Source organism: Echeneis naucrates, unplaced genomic scaffold (assembly GCF_900963305.1).
Source record: "Echeneis naucrates unplaced genomic scaffold, fEcheNa1.1, whole genome shotgun sequence".
Lineage (NCBI taxonomy): Eukaryota > Metazoa > Chordata > Actinopteri > Carangiformes > Echeneidae > Echeneis > Echeneis naucrates.
The window spans coordinates 743,655-765,899 of record NW_021780168.1 but is presented as its reverse complement, the minus strand read 5'-3'; the positions used below and the strand labels follow the sequence as shown (position 1 = coordinate 765,899).

The following is a 22,245-nucleotide window of genomic DNA, read 5'->3' as shown; positions in this document are numbered from 1 at the left end:
TGTGATCACTTCCTGGATGTCAGTGACAGCAGCAGACACTTCACTGTCACTGTAATTATTTTCTCTGTGCATCCAGAGGAGAACCTTCCGCAGGAACTGTTCCACTGTGTCCTCCGTCATGGCATACAGAACCTCAGGAGAAAGCTGTAGTCTTCCTTCCTCCATCCTGATGACTTCAGCTAAGACAGAGTCTTAAAATCTCTCTTTGTAATGAATGTCGTCTGAAGTGCTGGACCTTGGGGAGACATGTCCTCACATTAAAGTGAGGCTGGGGTGAGACGTTTCTCTGGCTGCCCTCAGCAGCACATTCTGAGCCATTGTAATGGGGATCTGCTATTATTCCTTTCACAATGAGTGACGCTGCGTCCTGAGCCTCCACAGAGGCGTGAGACAGGGCGGAGTCTTCTCCCTTTGCTGCCACGTCTGACCCGCTGGATCATTTGACAACGATGTCAGTCACAGCTTTACTGGCTGAGGGGACAGATATGTTGGCTTTAAGGCTCAGAGGAGTCTCACAGTGCTCTGGTTCCACTGTTTCAGTCATCCCTGATTTAGACGCAGAGGCCCTCCCTGAGGCAGAATCCATGCTTGCTGGCTTCCAACACCATCCCAGGCAGCAGGAGCTGAGTTTCTTCAAACATTTTTGAAGACATCTGCTGAGATGATACACCATATGATGGAGAGTTCGGATGTTGGAAACAGAGCCTCTGGTCAAGCAAACAGGCTCTGATGGCCAAACACAGCGTTTTAATGTCCTCAGATAGAACGGAGTTCACCTTCTCTAAAACTTCTATATCAATCAGCTCTGTTAGCTGCTCAGCACTCTTACATTTCCTGTGTGGGGCGTTTAATTCCAAAGTAAAGCTCTGGTAAAGTATTTTTCCTGCACCTGTTTGTATATTTCCCAAAGAGGTGTTGAATTCAGCATCAGGTTCTCTCTTCTGGAAACTGTCCTCATTTAGGGGTCTGAGGACTTTGATGGTAACAGTACAGAGAAACTGAACCAGTTCAGTGCAAAGGTCAGCCAGTACAGATGTTGTTTCTGTCTCAAAAATTCCTGCAGCCATCAAGCTCCACTCACCTACAGACAGTCGACCAAAATGTTTTGGGCAGAAGAGCCTCGTGGGTGATCTTCATGCTCATGTTGATCCTGTTCTGCTCCATTGCAGATTGTTCCTGGAATCTTCTTCGAACTTTGTTTTCTATCAAAGCTGTTCTTGTCTCTGAGTGGTTGGAGTGGTTTACCTAACAACATCAACAACTGTGTAATAACTCCACATCGAGACTGTGTGACGTCACTGGAGATCAAAGGCATTTCCTGTCTTTCATCGTTTTCCCACGTGCCGCTAACGCATACGTTACTCTCGGGTTCGAGTCGGATGGATTGGCGCATGCGCACAAAGACGCCCAGGACTCATTTCGCGAATGAACGCAAGGAATGAAGTAACACACAAATCAGCTGTTATTAGACAAATAAGTGGCGTTTCATTTAATTAAAATCAAACGTGACTCGTTTATTTTCATCTCCCCTGATACAGTTCAGATGAGAGGATGAACTAATTTCAACGCTTGACTTCCATGAGGTACATTTGGTTGTCGATCAGCTGAGAGAGAGCCAGCAGCAGGAGCACATTCAGAGATCGTCTCTTTTTACGAGGCCAGATACAACGTATTTCAGATCAGAAGATAATGTTTATTATTTACATGGCTTTATTTATATATTTACCAAATTTGGAGGCTAATGACACAAACAATAAATGATAAAGCACATAAACCCAAAGATCCAAAGCAATCCGAAAAATGTTTAATCTGTGAATGAATGTAAATCATTTATAAACATGAAACTATTTACATTGAAAGCACATAGACACATATAAAGAATGACAACTTTATTTTTAATGCTTGGTTCAATACACAAAACATACATTCTCATCACTTTTTGCTTCTACCAAAGATATTTTATATTCAGTGACAGCACACTCACAATTTTTCCATATCCTAACTTAGAAAAAAAAAACAGTGCTCAAACAAAAGCAACCTCCTCTACTGACAAAAGATAACATAGAAATGTAATGTCCGGCCTGTAAACACAAACATCAGTATGAATCAGGAGAGGAGTCTCTGGGATCATGATGGACTGGACTCTGTTCTCAGACCAGTTCTGATTCCTCTGTCAGTCTCTGCTGGGTGAAGCTCTCCTCTCCACCTCCCAGGAACATGGTCCAGAGTCTGGACAAGCTGCTGCTGCAACATCTGGATCATCAGGAAGCAGCTGATCCTCCATCAGCACACATCTTCTTCTTCACCGCCTCCACCTGTGTAGAGAAGAAGAGAGCAGATCCATCAGTGTTTCCTGTCAGTCAGTGATGCAGATCCAGCATAAAGACCTGCAGGGACTTCAGTCCTGTTCAGTCCAGATGTGCAGCAGCTGCTTCCTCTCAGCTCATGTTAACGTGTTGGAGTGAACACACTGAGCTGGAAACTCACAGACCTTAAGTCTGCTGACTCAGCACACAGTGGAGATAAAGAGCTGAGTCATGAAGGTTCATCACTTTACTGATGATTTACTGAAGGTCCATTTAAACTGAGAGACAGACAGACAGACAGGATTCTGGTCTGCAGAAAGACCACATGGTGACAGTGTGATGAAAGAAGATCAGTGATGTGCAGCTTTCAGTCAGACTGATCTCAGAGCTGTGACAGATGAACCTGATCAGAGAACAAACAGTCTCAGCTCAGATCTGACAGATTGATGGACGAGGACCAGAATCTGAACATCTCTGAGTTCTTCAGCTGGAATCTGCTTCATTTGATGGTCACATGATCACAACAGTCCTCTGACTGATCTGATTGGCTGACTGTTTTCTCTCTGTCTTTCTGTCTAATTCTGTTCTCCTCTCACAACTTCACTGAGGAGTTTGAAGGTTCACAGGAAACACTGAGTCTTTGCTCTGATACTGGATTTAAACAATATTACTGAAAGGAACATGAACTGAGTCCAACTCTGCTGACCTCAGAGTCTCCAGTCTGAAGTCTGGACTCTTCACAAGATCAAACAGATCCTTCAGGTCTGAATTCTTCAGCTTGTTCCCACTCAGGTCCAGTTCTCTGAGATGGGAGGGGTTGGACTTCAGAGCTGAGACCAGAGAAGAACAGCTGATCTCTGACAAACTGCAGCCCATCAACCTGAGTAAAGAACAAAAGATGTGACTTTAGGAGACAAAGTTCCTGCTTGAAAGCGTTCATAGCAAATTACGTTTCAGTAAAGGGACTTGTGTGGTAGCTGATTTTATTTCCAAGGTTTGGGAAAAACAACAAAACATTTTTTTTGGTTGACCGTTTTGTTGAAAATGTGCTAATATGACTTGAGAAAAGGAAAATAATGTGTTTGTTTATGTTAATATGCATATATATGAGAGTTTATGTTGTTACAACAGCCACTTATAAACTCATGGGTTGGACATTTTTATGAGATGACAAACAAATAAATAATTGAATGAATAAAATCTTAATATTAAGATACAAACATTCATGAATATACAGTATAATGCCCTTTCAAAAATACAAGATTGATTGATAAACTATGTGGAATTTTAATGTCATTTTCAAATGAATAACAATCAGTTTTCTAAAATTTACTTTCAACCATTTAACAGTTTAAATGTTAAAAACATGAAGAGGTTTAATAAATATAATTAATAAATATAAACCTGTCTGCAGGTCAGAGTCACCACAACTGTAACATCATATTAATCTGAGAGCAGAAATAAAACATGAGTCTGACCTCAGAGTCTCCAGTCTACAGTGAGGACTCTTCAGAAAACCACACAGATCCTTCAGTCCTGAATCCTGCAGCTTGTTCAGACTCAGGTCCAGTTCTCTGAGATGGGAGGGGTTGGACTTCAGAGCTGAGACCAGAGAAGAACAGCTGATCTCTGACAACCTGCAGTCCATCAACCTGAGTAAAGAATAAAAAATGTGACTTTAGGAGACAAAGTTCCTGCTTGAAAGTGTTCATTGTTTCATCATATGTAGAAGTAGAAGTTAGAACGCAAAAGTCAAACAGCTGACCAACAGGAACCAGCTGCACAACAGTGACAAGATTTAATGAGAAAATGAAATGAAATACTGTAAAGAACTTGAACTGACTCAAACTGTCAACATTGTGATTTGAACACATCAGAAATAACCAAACAGCAGAATCAGCCAAACTTTATTTCTATCTCTGATTCTGCCACATATGAACTCCTGTATAACAATCTGAGCTCTGGCAGGTAAGTCCACTCTAAAACCAGTCAAACAGTCTACAAACAAGCTACTGAAGTTGTAGACAGACTTAAATATGCAGAATCTATTCTGATCTATATCATCTGTAATAGATTAAAGGGATAGGTAAAAAAAAAAAAAAATGTTAGCCACTCTATCCGTCCAAAAATGAACTGCACAATGACATGACATGCACAGATCACCTCCCCCATCTCCTGTTATACTGTGTTTACAAGCAGCAGTAGCTCGACTTTCAATCACATTATCTGGGTGTGTTAGTCCGATTATTTTAAGTTTGATTTCAGTCAAGCTAACATTTTTACCTGTACTTTAAAAGTCCAGTTTTAGTCAGACTAACACAGTCATTCGGGTTTTTATTTTTAGGTGTCATGTAAACGTACTTACAAACACACAGAGACATGGCCAGGCACCAAGACCTGAGGTGAGAAGAAAGCCCAAAGAACCCTGAGAGGGTTCCAGGCCCACAGCTAAGGAGAGCTGCCACAGAGACAACCCCGACCAGGCTCTGTTTGTATGTTAGTCCCTTAGTGTTTTTTTTTTCTGTGTTTGTTTTTGTAAGTAGCCCTGTACGACCCACTGTTGTCACATGACAATATTACAACATATTACTAACTTTTAACAATTTTAACAAAGGTTTTGCAAATGTCTTTTTTTTCTGAAGACCACATTTACATTGATCATGGGTCCTATTATTTCTCCTTGCAATGCTCTTGAGTAGAAGAAATACAAATAGGTCCGGTCATGTGGCCGTGAAGTCACACTCTCGGCAAACCTCCCGTCGAACTCGTCTCCTTACTTTATATAACTGGATTTGTCACGATTCAAGTAAGTACAATTCTCTGAATATACTGTTTTGTTTATTACAATGTCTAGAACATGTAGATATGTAGTTATTTTGGAAAACGTTCCTCAGATGCGATTTAGAGCTTGTTATGTCCATGTTGTAATATTACAAATTTAGGTCAGAGTGCCTGCCCACCTTACACATTACAAAAGTCTCTGCACTTCTCACATGGTCACATATTGAAAAAAAATGGAATAGAAATTTCAAATCTTTGCTGATTCACTGTAACTAAGTTAAATCACTAAATCTGTGAACTTTAGTTTAGACCATTATTAAATATGTGGACATTGTGATATAGATTTGTGGTATTTGAAACGCCATCATCTATAAAAGTGTTAGAAACTATTTATTTTTTAACTTCTAAATGATCCTGGGCTATTTGTTGAAGGAAATTTTGGGAAAAGAACTGTGAGCAGCACTATGCTGAACACTAAAGAACACATGTAACACACATAATATTACAAAAGACAGTGAAGGGCACAAATTATTATATTAAATATAAAAAAAGCAAATATAATGGTCTGCAGTGCAAGAGGTCTGGAAGAAACAAAGAAATCATACACACACACACACACACACTCAGCAGATGTGAACCAGTGGTCACAGGTGTCAGAAGATGATTTACAGATAAGGTAGGAGAGTCACACAGCCATATGTAGGAGCCAACACATAGTAAGAAGGCCCTGTGCACCTCAGTAAAATGCTGAGATGGCATCAAAGTCAGAAAAGGGGAATTCCTATTGGTGGGAATATTAATGAGGACAGAAAGCTTGGAGACAAGGGTAAAGCGTAGGTTGTGTGTTAAAGATCAAAGAAACAAAGACAACAAAGGGAACAATGAATCATTCCTCAGTGTGTTTGGAGTGTGCTCTCAGTGTGCTCTTTGAACCCGAGGTCTGTCCCCAGGGTCCAAACTACTCATGCTGTTGTTCAAATACTTGCTGTACTTTGAATAAAACTGCAACCTCAAAAGACTGAAAACTCTGAGATCTTTTTTGAAACTTCTGAAACTTTGGAAGAATGCAACAGCTGATTTGGAAGATTGGAAGACCATATTGAGGACAACTGCAAGATCGTATTTGGCCCTCAGCTTGGCAGTTGGGAGCCACAACATATTTTTCTGAGTGTTTGAAGAAGACAGGTTGTGAATATTGTGGGCTGTTTGGGGGGATGCCTGTTGCCTTGTTCAGGGACAGGTGAGAATGCAAGTGATCTGGGGGGATGCATGTCTTCCGTTTAGTATGATAAGTAGAGAGTATAACAGGCCAGCCAGACTGCTGTACATTGTGTGAATGTGGTGGAATGGTGATTACTATTTTTTTATTATATAATGTGTGTGTGTGTGTGTGTGTGTGTGTGTGTGTGTGTGTGTGTGTGTGTGTGTGTGTCAGACGATGCTTCTGCTGTCTGGGGATTCTGTGAATATTCTCTTTGTAATACTCAGCATCATAGATCTATTGGTTATCTTACAGCAGTACACAAATTGACCTCAGTGTTGGCTCTTCATGGTGATTTAGGTTGGGAGCCCTCGAGTATCAGACATAAGAGACAAATGCTCCAGCTGTGGAACAGATCTGTGAAGCTGCCTGATCATAGAATTACTAAAAAGATATTTCATTCAGTGATGTATCTGATATTTTCATTCATAAATGATTTTGTGATATTACAGATATTATAAACAAACTGTTCCTAAGGCAGAGACATAAATGGTAACTTGAGGTTTGGAGGAAGCCAAAATGAAGAACCTACTGTCTTAATAAGAACACTTACAGTGTGGAACCTTCCGTTAAGTATAATTGAACTAAAAGACAAAGATCATTATGGACAGTTGTGTTCAAGAGGAAGACCGGATTTGTTCACTATGCAAACTGGATGAAGTAGAAAGTCAGATTCTTTTTTTGTTTTGTTGTTCTGCGTAGGAACACCTCAGAGGTGTTTTTGTTGGCTACGTGGTTTATATTTATGTTAATTTGTTCGATTTGGATGGTTCTGAGAAACCTGATTTCCTTTTTATTTGTATTCTTGTATGTTTATATATAGATATATGAGACTGTTGTTACAACAGACACTGTATAATTAAATACATGTGTTCTAGACCCATGTGGGTTGGACATTTTTATGATTTTTTTGATGAAGTGGATAAATGAATGAATAAAATCAGAATGTTAAAATATAAATATTCATTAATATATATTATCCTCTTTCAGAAATACAAGATTGATTGATAAACTGAATGAAAAAACAAATGAAACAAATGAAAAAAAAAAATGAAAGTAAAAGTTTTCTAAAAGTTACTTTCAACCATTTAACAGTTAAATGTCTAAAACCTGAAGAAGATTTCCCCTCATAAATATAAACCTGTCTGCAGGTCAGAGTCACCACAACTGTAACATCATATTAATCTGAGAGCAGAAATAAAACATCAGTCTGACCTCAGAGTCTCCAGTCTGCAGTGAGGACTCTTCAGAAAACCACACAGATCCTTCAGTCCTGAATCCTTCAGGTCATTCTGATTCAAGTACAGTTCTCTGAGATGGGAGGGGTTGGTCTTCAGAGCTGAGACCAGAGAAGAACAGCTGATCTCTGACAAACTGCAGCCCATCAACCTGAATAAAGAATAATAGAAGTGACTTTAGGAGACAAAGTTCCTGCTTGAAAGTGTTCAGTGTTTCATCATCTGTTCAGAGCTGAAGGTTTAGAAAGTAGAAGTTTAGAAAATGAAAGTCAAACAGCTGAACCAACAGGAAGCAGCTTCACAACAGTCAAATACAGACTCAAACTGGATAGTTACAATAGAAGTGGAATGAAAAGAAGACCGGTGAGCTAGCAAGTTAGGGGCTCAGAGCATAAACACAGTCTCTGTATCCGTCCAAATATGAGTTTAGCTGCAGACTTTCCCATGTTTGATGCATTACCAGTTGGTCGGCTTCTTTTGTCTGACCTCCTATGTTTGCATTTTGAATGCTGTTTGACTTCCGGGACTTGAACTTAAGCACATGCACAGATCACCTCCTCCAGCTCCAATCTGACTGTCAGTATTCATGCAGCAGCAGATCGGCTTTCAATCGCATTATCTCTTAGAGAAACGCTATCTAATCATCTAATCAGTCTGGACGGCACTCTGGTTTCAGCTCCACTGTAAGAAACCTTGGAATAAGCTTTGAACACATTATCTCCTTTGTCCCTCACATAAAACAAGTCACTCGGGCAGCTTTCTTCCACCTGAGAAACATTAGGAAAATCAGAAACATCCTTTCTCAGGATGATGCAGAAAAACTAGTCCATGCATTTGTAACTTCTAGGCTGGACTACTGTAACTCATTACTATCTGGATGTCCAAACAAATCTCTAAAAGGCCTTCAGTTAATTCAGAACGCTGCTGCACGAATATTAACAGGAACTAGGAAGAGAGATCCATCATATCGCAGAGAACTCATAGATTCTTATTGTCCTCGTGGCCACTCCACTCCCTTGATGGAGGTATACTTGTGGTTCCTAGAGTCTAGGTGGGAGATCTGATCTTTCAGTTATCAGGATCCTCTTCTATGGAACCGACTTCCAGCATCGGTCCGGGGGGCGGACTCTTTATTAATTTTCAAGACCAGGCTTAAAACTTTGACAGAGCTTATAGCTAAAAAGTTAAAGTCCTCTATTCTTTAGCTATGCTGCTATAGGCCTAGGCTGCAGGGGGAAGGACTGAGCTTCTCTCTCTCTCCTTCCCACTCTCAACCCAACCGGTTGAGGCAGATGGCTGCCCCCCCTGAGCCTGGTTCTGCCTGAGGTTTCTGCCTCTTAAAGGAAGTTTCTCTTTGCCACTGTCGCCAAGTGCTTGCTCATGGGGGGATCTGTTGGGTCTCTTTAAATGCTTTTATAAAATGTCCTTGCAATGCTTTTGGATAGGAGAAGTGTTTATAGGTCCGGTCATCTGGCCGTGAAGTCACACTCCTGGCAAACCTCCTGCTGAGTTCATCTCCTTGTTCTAAACAACTGGATTTGTAAAGATTTAAGTAAGTACAATTCCTTAAATATATTTTTGTGTGTTTATTACAATGTCTAGAACATATAGATGTTTAGTTATTTTGGTAAACATTCATCAGACTTAATTTAAAGCTTGTTATGTCCATATTGTAATATTACAACTTTAGGTCAGAGTGCCTGTGCACCTTACACATTACAAAGTTCTCTGCACTTTTCACATGGTCACATATTGAAAAAAAAAAAAAAAAGGAATCAAATTTTTGAATCGTTGCTGATTCACTGTAACTAAGTTCTAAATTGGTTACATTTAGTTTAGACCATTAATAAATACGTGGACATTGTGATATACATATGTGTATTTGAAATGCCATCATCGATAGCATTGTTTGAAACTGTTTACTAATTTTTGTTCAAGGTCTTTTTATTAATTTTTCAAACTTAACAGAGTACAATACTTTCCAGAAAGTCTTATTTAACAGTAAATATAAAATAGAACGTATATAAAATAGTATCTAGTCTAGTGGAGGAGTTTAAATGTACTAAGGTTAGGACAGAGTTCCTGTTGTCTGGGAGTAAAGATGTGGTTGTTAGTAAGGTGGTTCCAAACCCAACCAAGGGGAGAAAATGGAATCCAAGAATGGCAGTGCACGAAGCAGAAGCAGCTCTTAGGCATACAGAGATTGTGGGTAATGTACAGATAGGCCGGGGAGGCTTGGGGCTTGGCCCAGGTAAACCAGTGTGGAGTAGAGCAGGTCCCAAAGAGAAGAGGAAGCTAGTTGTGGAGCAGGTTCGTAGACAGGAGGAAATATTAAGAGGTGCGAGGGCAGTGGCTCAGGCTAAGCAGGGACAGTGGTTGAACTGGGAAGGTGTAGAGAAGAAAAAGCTTAGTTGGAAAGAGCTGTGGAGTATCGAGGAAAGTAGGATTAGATTTTTGTTAGGGGCAACATATGATGTTTTGCCAACTCCCCAGAACCTAAAACTCTGGGTAAATAGAGACCCGGTATGTTCGTTGTGTTCAGGTACTGCAACTTTAAAACACATCTTGTCAGGTTGTAAGGTTAGTCTCTCACAAGGCCGATATACATGGCGACATAACCAGGTTTTAAAAAGCTTAGCTGCAGGCATTGAAGATATACGGAGGCAGGCAATTTTAGGAGGGTCTAAGACAAAGAGAGTTGCAATACAGTTTGTTCAAAACGGGAGGGAAAGTTAATAAGATAATAAGGAAGCAAGGCAGCTTAGAGGATGCCAGTGACTGGGAGATGCAGGTAGATTTAGGAGGAAAGCTTGTTGTTGCCCAGGAAATAGCCTGTACAAAGCTAAGGCCTGATATAATTTTGTGGTCTAGGAGTAGAAAGAGAGTATATTTCATAGAGCTGACTGCGCCTTGGGAGGATTTAGTTGAAGAAGCATATGAAAGGAAAAAGCTCAGGTATGCAGATTTAGGTAAGGATGCTGAGCAGCGAGGATGGAAGGTTAGAATTTGTCCAGTAGAAGTAGGATGTAGAGGGTTTGTAGCAAGATCTGCTGTTGCTTTGTTGGGTTAGGGTTAGGGTTAGGAGTTAGGAGGAAGCGGACAGAGGGTGAGGAAAACAGTGAAGGAAATGTCAGATGAGGCAGTAAGATCCAGTCAGTGGATTTGGGTTAGAAGAAGTAATAGTAGCTGGGGGCCCAGCAGGGGGAGCTCTTATAGTAGACAGACTCTAGGGAGAAGCAGAGGAAGAAATCCAGGAAGGGGAAGTGTATTTAAGTGGAGGGTGCGGCCTGTTTGAGCCTCTTTGCCACCATGCGGTTAGTCCAGGTGAGTTGGCCTGTGTTGGCGTGTTGGTTTTGTTTGAATATAGGACTGTTCAGGTGAGGTCAGTTTAGTTGCTGAATCTGCTAGTGTAGCTTGTATTGCCTCCACCTCCTGCGCCCTCTATACTTTCATGCCCCCTACCCGAACCAGGGTCTGTATCCCATCCCTACTTTTATCCCCACCTCTTCTATTTCTCCCCCCTACCCGAACCAGGGTCTGTATCCCCACCCCACTTTCTCTGATGCAATTGGTAAGAGGTTAGAGTAGTTGACAGTGGTGCTGCTTGAAATAGTTCTTGTGTGTTTGTGTTTCTTTGACACCATGCGGTTAGCCCAGGGGAGTTGGCCTGTGTTGGCATGTTGGTTTTGTTTGAACATAGGACTGTTCAGGTAAGTTTAGTTGCTGAATCTGCTAGTGTAGCTTGTCCTCCACCTCCTGCACCCTGTGTACTTTCATGCCCCATACCTGAACCAGGGTCTGTATCCCCACCCCGCTTTCACTGGTGCAGTTGGTGAGAGGTTAGAGTAGTTGACAGTGGTGCTGTTTGAGATAGTTGTCTTTGCGTGAGGAGTGGTGATGGCTGGTTCATGGTGTAGCCTTCTGGAGGTGTTGTGGGCCTAATTAGATGAAACACCGGTGAAAGGAGGTTCCCACCTGATGACCCCAAAGACATGATAGCTATCACCGCTCACTGGTGAAAGTTTGTTGCTAGGAAGGTGAGTCTGGTCCTTTTTTTTTTTTTTTTTTGTTGTTGTCACAAGTTTCTTGTGTTTTTTTTTCTAAAATATAGAGAAAAGACACTTGTATTTAGGTTCAGTCTTGCTTACTGGTCTCCATTGGAATAGAACCAGTAGCAGCACTGCCATAACAGTATCAGTTTACTCAACACTTGTCAATGGGTAAGAATGTCAAACATAGATGAGTGATTTATCAACCCCTTAATATTAAGATCAAATCAACAAGAAGAGGGAAAACTTAGCCCAGTGACACTGTTTCATTGCTTAGAATAAGCAGAAAAGAAATTAGAAAAATGGAAGAAAAAAAAAATCACATACTGTCCAGCCTAGGCTACATGGCTCAGTAAACATAAGTATTGTTTTAGGATAAGATGAAAAACTCTGTGTCCACTCCACATGTATCTTATCTGACCCTGGCATCAACTGACCATGCTTTCTAAAACAATAAATTGCAATTCATGCCACAAATCAGCAAAACCTCCCTAACCCGAAAAACCTTGACGTGGCCGCTCTCATCTGACATCTCCCGTCCTTTTCGTGGCCAGGTGAATCGCCAACCCAAAGTAAGGTGGCGTTTATCTGCTCTCCCAGCTAGTTGTTCTGAGTGGTGGGAGACATGGCTATTAAATGATTTTGACCCAAATATTAGCTTCAAATCCTCTCCTTCCTCAGAAAAATCCTTGTGTTTGACAAATAACCTTCAGTTCATTCATCCAAGTTAACCACCAGCTGATTATCATTGTCATATCATGTCATTCCATTTACATATCCAAGCTCCCCTATTTCAATTAGACTATGCTTTGATCTACACTTGTATATAATGAGCACATATTTTGATGTATCCCTTATTAATTAATAAACCCCTCCAACATTTAAGCCATTGTTACACTCCTTCCTTCAGTAATTTAAGTCAATCCACACAACATCCCTTCCAGATTGAGACTTGATAAGAGGCAATAATATACACAATCCTAAGCACAACATTTTGAAGAGAAAGCAGAGAAGCAGCTTTGAGGTGCCAGTACAAGGGAACAAAAATATCTGTGCCCTCAAATGGTATGACAATAGAGTGGTTTTTTGTCTGGACCAGACACTGTGCAGAAGAAGACAAAGCCATCAAAACCATAACTGAGATGAGAGGCCTTACATTGCTGGTGCCTACAACAAATACATGGGGGGTGTGGATTTGTTGGACTCATTTGCAGCCAAATTAAAGTTCCCCATGAAATTCCACCGCTGGTACGTATTTTCTGGCACACCGTCATCCTGCTGGATCTAACAATCTCTCTGATATTCAAACTAAATTGACATTATGGCTGAAATATATAACTGAACAAGTCTGAACACACACAAAATGTATGAATTTTCTTATTTTTTACCGCTCATGTAATGCTTGACTTTTTCTTTACAAAGAAAATAAAAACTTGTCCGCCGGCAAAAGTCTCCATTTCATTCTTCAAAAGCAGCAGAGAATTTCCACAACAGAAATGACACAAATGTATCTACAGTAGTGGACTAACAATGGTCAATGGAAATCCTCTAATGGGCTGTTGTCACAAGGAGCTATGTGAAAACTCCTACAGAGGTTAAATACCTGGGTCCAACTCTGCTGTCTGTCAGACTACTGAAGACGAGTCAGACTGATGGGTTAAACTGATGAAACCCCTGACATAAGAGGCCAAACATCTTCTTAGACAAACCTAAGTGCAGCTGCTTTTGATTCACACGCAAATAAATAGATGAACCACATACTAAAATCTGCATATTAGCATACAAATATTAATATAAGAAGTTTTCCAAAGTTACTTTCAACAATTGAACAGTTTAAATGTTAAAACCTGAAAGGGATTTTCCCTCATAAATATAAACCTGTCTGCAGGTCAGAGTCACCACAACTGTAACATCATATTAATCTGAGAGCAGAAATAAAACATGAGTCTGACCTCAGAGTCTCCAGTCTACAGTGAGGACTCTCCAGAAAACCACACAGATCCTTCAATCCTGAATCCTGCAGGTCGTTCACACCCAGGTCCAGTTTTCTGAGATGGGAGGGGTTGGACTTCAGAGTTGAGACCAGAGAAGAACAGCTGATCTTTGACAAACTGCAGTTCATCAACCTGGGTAAAGAATAAAAGATGTGAATTTAGGAGACAAAGTTCCTGCTTGAAAGCGTTCAATGTTTCATCATCTGTTCAGAGCTGAAGCTTTAGAAAGTAGAAGTTTAGAAAATGAAAGTCAGACAGCTGAACCAACAGGAAGCAGCTTCACAACAGTCAAATACAAACAGTGACAAAATTTAATGAGAAAATGAAACACCTGAAAGAACCTGAACTGAATCAAACTGTCAACATTGTGATTTTAACACATCAGAAATAACCAAACAGCAGAATCAGCCAAATGTCTCTATCTCTGGTTCTTCCACATTTGAACTCCTGTATAACAATCTATTCTGATCTATATCATCTGTAATAGATTACAGGGGTGTAAAAAAGAAGAAGAGGAAGAAAAAAAAAAGAATTTTCCAGATTCTGTCTGATCTTCATTTGAATGATCTGACATTAATCTATAGAATCCTGGATTGATATTTAACATAGGTGGGAGATCCACAAGGCAGATGGCGCAAATGCATTTCCTGAGAGGCAGAGGAGGGCAACAGGGCAACTGCTCCCCCAGTAGACCAGCCCTTAGAGCCAATCCTTATCTTAGTGTGGAACCAAACCACTGCAGCTGATTGGACTAAAGCTTTGCTACACAATCACAGCAAAATGGATGTTTTCCTGAGGTGTTGATGTTTACATTAGGTATGTTTGGAGCCACCTTATTTCCACTGCTGCACTGTGTTGGTCATGTCATGTTAAAGAAAAAGTACATTAATGTAACTGCTTTGGCGTCAGTGGTTAATGTAATTATTATTCTAATAATGGACCAGGTGGGAGGATTCTTTGTAAAATTAAAGCATTAGTTCTTACAATCTGTTTGATATTCAAACTAAATTGGCATTATGACTGAAATATCCCAAACTGAACCAACAGAGCCATGTTACATGTGGATGATGTCATTCTATTGGCTAAGAAAGAAAAAATGCCCACATTATGCTCACTATTGTTCCAAAACGGTGCTGGAAGTGGAAACTAATGGAGAACCAAAACAAAACACAAGTCGCACAATTTAGGTAGGGCTGGGCAATATTTAACAAACTCCTATCACAATATTTCATATCAGTCAATATTGATAGTCAATATATCACAATATAAATCAAACAACTATTTCAGTCAAGTATAAAGATTAATTTTTACTCCTATGTGAGATGTGAAGATACCTCATTAATATTGGTTTCAATATTATTTATGTTCTGTCAGAAGTTATACACATGAAATGTATGACAGACATTGTAGATGTGTATTTCTAATAAATAAAATTACTATATAATAAATTAGATCTTAATTTATTAAACTTATTCTGACCAGTCAGAAGCTTCAAGAGTTACAGGACAACACAAACCAATCGACAACTAGATACGTTGAAAAATAAAAAAAAATAAAATAGGTCATACAAAATTGAAAAGTCTCAATTCTGACGAGTCAAAAGCTCGACACAATTTGCAGTGCATTCTACCTGGCTCAGTGTTTCCCCTACCATTTCATTAGGGGGGCGCCCTGCCCCCCCTAGAAGGTCAATTAATTTACCATCATTTAATTTTCTATATAGTGCCAGATCACAACAGATGTCATTTAAGGTTAATTTTCCGATAGAACATGTCTATAGCCACCTTGTGCTTTTATTAAAAAACATAGTAATATGTTATTTTATTTACGTGTCATTTCTGTTTCTCCATGTTCATACAGTTCTCTGTGCTCTGTATCACGCATGGAGTTCCGCATCGACACGCGCACACAACTGAACAGACTCCCCCCAGTGAGGGTAATTAATTAAATACATACATTACATAAATACAACATAGATAGATAGTCAGCAGTCATCAGTGTAAACCGTGAGACGGACTTCTCAACCATGAACAAGGTAATAAATACTAATACCCCTCCTAAAGCTACAATCCCAGGGGAAACACTGCCGGCTTCTTGTCGGACTTCAAATAGCCAAAATATCCCCACACTACCAAATTCCTCGGACGTTCTTCTCAACTATATCTTCATCTTTTGAGCCTTGGGCTGTGTCCGTTGGGGTGTCTTCTTCAGGGATGCTGTCGCTCGTGTTAGCATTTCCTGCCATTTTCACATATTTTGATCCGGCTCCTAACGTATTGGTGGCAAAAACATAAGCATGTGGAGTTCATACTTTCACTCTGTTCTATAATGTGTGTGTGTGTGTGTGTGTGTTTTGTAATACTCAGCATCATAGAGCTATTGGTTATCTTACAGCAGTACACAAATTGACCTCAGTGTTGGCTCTTCATGGTGATTTGGGTTGGGAGCCCTCGGGTATCAGACATAAGAGACAAATGCTCCAGCTCTGGAACAGATCTGTGAAGCTGCCTGATCATAGAATTACTAAAAAGATATTTCATTCTGACACTTTGCATCACCATCCCTGGGCCAGTGAGCTGAAATTAATATTCTATATTAGTGATTAATGTATTTTCTTACTTTTTACCGCTCATGTGATGCTTGACCTTTTCTTTACAAAGAAAATAAAAACTTGTCAGCCGGCAAAAGCCTATTTCATTCAGCAAAACACACACGCACACACCAAGGCAGATGGCCGAGCCTGGTTCTGCCCAAGGTTTCTGCCTTGAATTTGGTCTTGACCTGCTCGATATGTAAAGTGCCTTGATGTAACTTTGTTATGATTTGGCGCTATAAAAATAAATCTGAGTTGATTTGATTTGACTTAAGACATTCTACAGCTACGATCAAAAGGCTTGTTGGGGAAATCCTTTCACTGAAGTCCACAGCACTCTGCTCAGTCTTTAGCTGATCATTAGCTGTGGATTGGACCTGGTAGCTGCTATCTGGAGCTTTGTTTGGTTTCACCTCCTCAACCAAAGTTGAAGCTACCTGAAGGAGATGTGATAGGTTGGGGGTTATATGTGTTATGTTATAAGACTTCTGCAGCCAGGATACTGAGATCAGACTTTCATACATTTCAAACATTTCCTGTTCAGGATGGAATACAGCACCTCACTCCAGGCAGCAGCCAGCTTGTTATATCTACAACATCTAACATTAGAAGCAAGGCACTGCTGGGATTTGAACCCAGGATCTCCTGTTTACAAGACAGGCGCTTTGACCAGCTAAGCCACAGCACCACTGTGAAGTATGTGCATATGCAGAGGATCTGTTAATGGAAGTGCAATAGGGCAACAGAAACAGCTAGTTTACATCCTCCAAATGGCTGGTTGTATTCTCCCCCTCTCCATCGTTGTACTTTTTTTTAAATTATTATTATTTCCTATTTGTATGTAGAATTGGCACTCAACCTCAGTGAGTGCTTTTCTTTGGGGGTGTCCTTGTTGGAATTTCAACTAAATCTATGAAGATTGACATTTAGAATGGATTTGTCGAGATCAGCTAAAAGTATTAATCTGTCCTTAAGATCACCATAACCAAAGCACAGAGTTGTGTTCTGAGAGCAGTAAATGCTGTTTGTTGGGACAGCGTTAACTGACAGACAACAACAAAGTATCTAATCGCTTGCTTCTAATCAATGTCTGAGAATCTAACTCAGAATCTAACTTGGATTACCTCAGTCAGAGACACAATTGATTCCTTTCTGCACAAGTGTTTCTCTTTGGGGTTGTCCTGTTTGGAATTTTGACAAAATTTTTTATTTGTTTCTTGAGATCAGCTAAATTCATGAATTTGTCATCAACATTTCCTGAACTGAAGCACAGACTTGTGATGTGAGATGTGGTTAGAATAGAAACTTTCTGCTGAAGGAGGACAGGGTGCATCATTTTATTTTAAGATAAGTCGGGTGAGTAAAATAAAATAAGTAAGCCTGCAAGAGAGTCCATTGCAACGGTGGCACAAAGATTAATCTGAAACAAAGGCTTTATGTGACTTGGTGAATTCAGTGAGAGACACTGATGATTATTTTCTGCATCAGTGCTTCTCTTTGGAGTTGTTCTTGTTCGATGGTCAACAAAAAAAAGATGAAGATTGCCATTTATTTAGATTCTTCTATGCAATCAGCCGACTGCATGAATTCATCCCCAACATTAACCAAAGTGAAGCACAGCTCTGTGTTCTGAGAGCAGTACGTGATATTTGTTGTGGCAGAGTTGGTCATGTCAAAAGTCAATCACAAGGACAGCAAGTTTTATCAGTTTTTTGGGGGTGGGGGTGAAGAAAGTAGTTTGAAAGTCATGATTCATGATGATTCATGATTCACGCTGCTGTGTCCTGGTATGAAGCACGGTGGTTCTGTCAATGTGTCCTTTCTTTCTTTTTACCTTGACTGTTGGATTCAGTAAGAGCTACTTTTTGGGAGAAAAGTTTGTGACTTCTAAAGAATTTTTTGAAGTCTCAAATGTTACTTTAACTGGAGGTGACATGTGGATCAATGCTTCTATTAGTGGACATATATTTATTTCAACCGTTCTCTGCAGTCATGCTAACTCTCAACCGTAAATACATTCTTACAGGGTCCTTTTGTAAATATATTAATATGTTATATTGTTTTATTTATCTTTTATCTTTCCTATTTTATAATTGCGTTTTGCACAACAGAGTTGTCTTTAAAGTTTGTTATACATTGTGTATGATGACAATAAAAGCATTCTAATTCTAACTAATTCTTTGAGGTTGCTCTGGTTGAAATTTTGATACATTTATTTTATTGATTTCATGAGATTAGTTAAATACATAAATAGTTGGGGCAGAGTTGGTGATTTCAAAAGTTGTTCATTCCGTCCAAGCATTAATCAGGACAGGGAGTTTATTCGACAAATTGGTAGAAAAAAAGTTTTGGTTGGAATAAAAACAACACAGATGGCCATTTTGAAAAGATTTGTTCAGCTCAGCTGCAGCAACACTAATCACCAGAGTTTGCTGTCCTCTCACCATATGCTAACGGTCCTCATGAATTTAAGAGGATCGTTGTCTGTTCCTGATGGACTAAATGTGTTCTTCATAACAAACCATTTCCAAGACCATTGAAACCGCCCGAACAAAGCAGTCAGGGAGCTGTGGGAGTGGTTTCATTCAGGTATAAGATGGGCAAAAGCCTGAAAGGGAGTCCATTGGAACGGTGACACAACAAGGAAGTGGCTGCGAAGACTCTTGGGAGGAGATCATGTGAGGTAAAAATGAGAGGTTAATGTGCCTTCTATTCTCTTTGCTCTCTTTTTCCACTTTCAATGTTAATTGACAAAAACAACAGTAAGTATTGGAGCCATGTTTTCTTCAGATCTACCTCAGATCACTCCAGTCGGAGACACTGATGAAGTCTTTGTGCATAAGTGCTTCTCTTTGGGGTTGTCCTGGTTGGAAATTGGACAAAAAAGATGAGGAATGCCATTCCTTTTCTGCAATCACCAGAACAGCAGGTATTATCAGTGATATGTGGGGTGAGGGTTAAGGAAGTAATTTGAAAGTCACAAATGTTACCTTAACTTGAGCACTGACTTGGCTGTTGAATTCAGTAAGTGCTACTTGTTGGGGCAGTGCTGACTGACAAAGACAACAACATCTTCTTAGGATACAATACTGATCAATTATAAAACACAGACAACTTCCTTTTGTACAAGTGCTTCTCTTTGCGGTTGTCCTGGATGGAATTAAAACCAGCTTTGATAGATTTCTTCAGATCAGCTGAGTGAGTGAATTTGTCCTCAACATTTCCCCAACTGAAGCACAGACTTGTGTTCTGAGAGCAGTAAGTGCTATTAGTTGGGGTAGTGTTGGCGATTTCAGAAGTCAATCACAAGTCAGCAAGTTTTTCACCAGTTTTTGGGGCGTGGGAGTGGAGAACATGAATTAGTTTGAAAGTCACAATTGTTACCTTAACCTGAGCACTGACTTGACTGTTGAATTCAGTAAGTGCAACATGTTGGGGCAGCACTAACTGACAAAGACAACAGCAGGTTTGGTGGGAGCCATAACTCCCAACACAAATGCAGATAGCTTTATCTAGAGACTCTAACCCCAAGCCTTGGTTGGAATATTGAATTCAGAAAACGTTGTCATCAACATTTCCTGAATTGGAACATGGACGTATGGACATAAAGCAGTAAATGCTGTTTGTTGGTGCTGTGTCATGCTAATGGTCCTCATGAATTTAAGATGATTGTTCCTGATGGACTAAATGTGGTCTTCATTACAAACCATTACCAAGACCATTGAAACCGCCTGAACAAAGTAGAAGATATAAGATGGGTAAAAGCCTGAATGGGAGTCCATTGGAACTGTGACACAACAAGGAAGTGGCTGCAAAGACTCTTTGGAGGAGATCATATGTGCAGTAAAAAATTTTAGCTGAATGTGACTTCTATTCTCTCTGCTCTCTTATACCCCTTCGGTGTTAATTTACAAAAACAACATTAATTGTTGTTTTTGCGCCATGTTTTCTTCAGATCTAACTCGGATCACTCCAATCAGAGACACTGATGAATTCTTGTGCATAAGTGCTTCTCTTTGGGGTTGTCCTGGATGGAATTTGGACAAAAGTTATAACCAGTTTTAGTAGTTTTAGTTAGTGACATCTAGTTTTAGTAATTTTGTGAGATCAGCTAAATTCATGAACTTGTCATCACCATTTCCCCAACTGAAGCACAAACTTGCGCTGTGAGAGCAGTAAGTGCTATTAGTTGGGGTCGTGTTGGTGATTTCAGATCAGTAAGTTTTATCAATGTTTGGGGAGTGGGGGTTGTGAACATTTGAATTTGTTTGAATGTCACAAATGTTACCTTAACTTGAGCACTAACTTGACTGTTGAATTCAGTAAGTGCTACTTGTTGGGGCAGTGCTGACTGACAAAGACAACAGCAGGTTTGGTGGGAGCCATGACTGCCAACACAAATAGAAATCTTTGATTAGCTAAATAAATGAAGTTGTCCTCAACATTTCCCCAACTGAAGCACAGACTTGTGTTCTGAGAGCAGTAAGTGCTATTAGTTGGGGTAGTGTTGGTGACAGAGAGTTCATTCAACAAATTAATGGAAGAAACTTTTGAGAAAGTCAACATTTACTTGAGTTTTGAATTTAATAGTGCTACTTCTTGGTGCTATGTTAACTAACAAACACAACAAGTCATGTAATTGATGTCTTCTTAGACGTTAGATGACTTCAATTAGAGAATCTATTGATTCACTCCAATCAGAGACACTGATGAATTCTTTGTTTTTCTCTTTCCTTCTGGTCCTAGTTGGAATTTGGACAAAAAAGATGAGAAATGCCAATCCCTCTTTTCTTTGAATCAGCTTTTACCTGCAGAATCTGGACAAGAGGAACAGTATTTTAGTGGTTGGTGCTGGAGACAAACTTTGAGTCATGAAGAGTCATGACAGTCCATCAAATTACCGAGCACCCACATGTTGCAGCCTGCAGTGTCATTGATTTTCTAATGACACAAACAGGGACATGCTCTTTCATACTGTGCTTCCAGATCTGGGGGATGGTAGTAGAACTAACCCTAACCCTTCCTTACACGTGTTAGGTAAATGTGATAACCATTAAATGACCTGCAGGGGAAAATGTTTCTATACTGGTTTTCACAGTGCAGTGCATATAATACTGTGGGAATTAAGCCCTCAGCTGTATTTCTATGCATATATAATATAACATAATATATTATAATATAATGTATATTATATATTAATAATATAATATATATATTATATAATGGCAGAGAGAGAGATGACCTGCAGCATTTTGTGTATTTGTGTCATAAACTGAGAGTCTGTGTCACTGACCTGGCAGTGGTGGGATTTGAACCCACGCCAAGAGACGGGAGCCTTGGTCACAGTGCCTTGGTCACCATATCACATACATCTTCACTGAAATAATGACACCTGTGTCACATGTGAGAAAGCTCAGAGCTGTGTCCAAAGGTTTGGAGGAGTGAATGTTTTTGAAGCCATTTGGACACACAACCAGTCAGCATTCAACCTCACAATATTTCACGGTGTGGTTGAAAGAGGAGGCAGAATATTGTAGTTGTTGTTTTGACCTATTGAAATGTAGGTCAAAACAACCTGAGCAGGGTCCACCTCTGATGCCAAGACCAGGGCTCAAACCAGGGACCTTTAGATCTGCAGTCTAACACTCTCCCAACTGAGCTATTTCAGCTCGAAAAAGTCACCATTTGGCAAGAGGGGTACTTCAGGTGAGGTCAACAATGAAAATTTGTCCCATTACTGGCAGTAAATTTAACCAGCTCAAACAGATTACCACGTTAAGGGACGGCCCAAGAATGTGAGTAGATTAAACAAGTTTCTTCCCTGGGTGGGACGAACCACCATCCTTTCAGTTAACAGCCAAAGAGAAATGATGACCAGCAGCTGTAGTTACACTATTTAAACCTCAGCTAGTTTCATGTTGGTTCAAACTGATGTTAAGATATTTGACTCTAGCAGTCAGGGTTGGTCGATGTATGCTGGATAAGAGAAAGTAGATTAAACACAGCACGTCTCTCAGTGGGCT

The 22,245-nt window shown here is 40.0% G+C and overlaps 1 protein-coding gene and 2 non-coding genes across 3 annotated transcripts in view; 1 reads left to right on the top strand and 2 right to left on the bottom strand.

The window, feature by feature from the left end:
* The window catches only part of LOC115038391 (NACHT, LRR and PYD domains-containing protein 12-like), a gene marked incomplete at its 5' end in the record, with an annotated part of 488,710 nt that overhangs the window by 453,178 nt on the left and 13,287 nt on the right, over positions 1 to 22,245 (top strand). The gene's annotated exons all lie outside the window — the stretch shown is intronic.
* trnat-ugu (transfer RNA threonine (anticodon UGU)) lies at positions 16,837 to 16,910 on the bottom strand. Its single transcript has one exon. It is a non-coding gene; the product is annotated as a tRNA-Thr (tRNA).
* On the bottom strand, positions 21,819 to 21,891 carry trnac-gca (transfer RNA cysteine (anticodon GCA)). Its single transcript has one exon. It is a non-coding gene; the product is annotated as a tRNA-Cys (tRNA).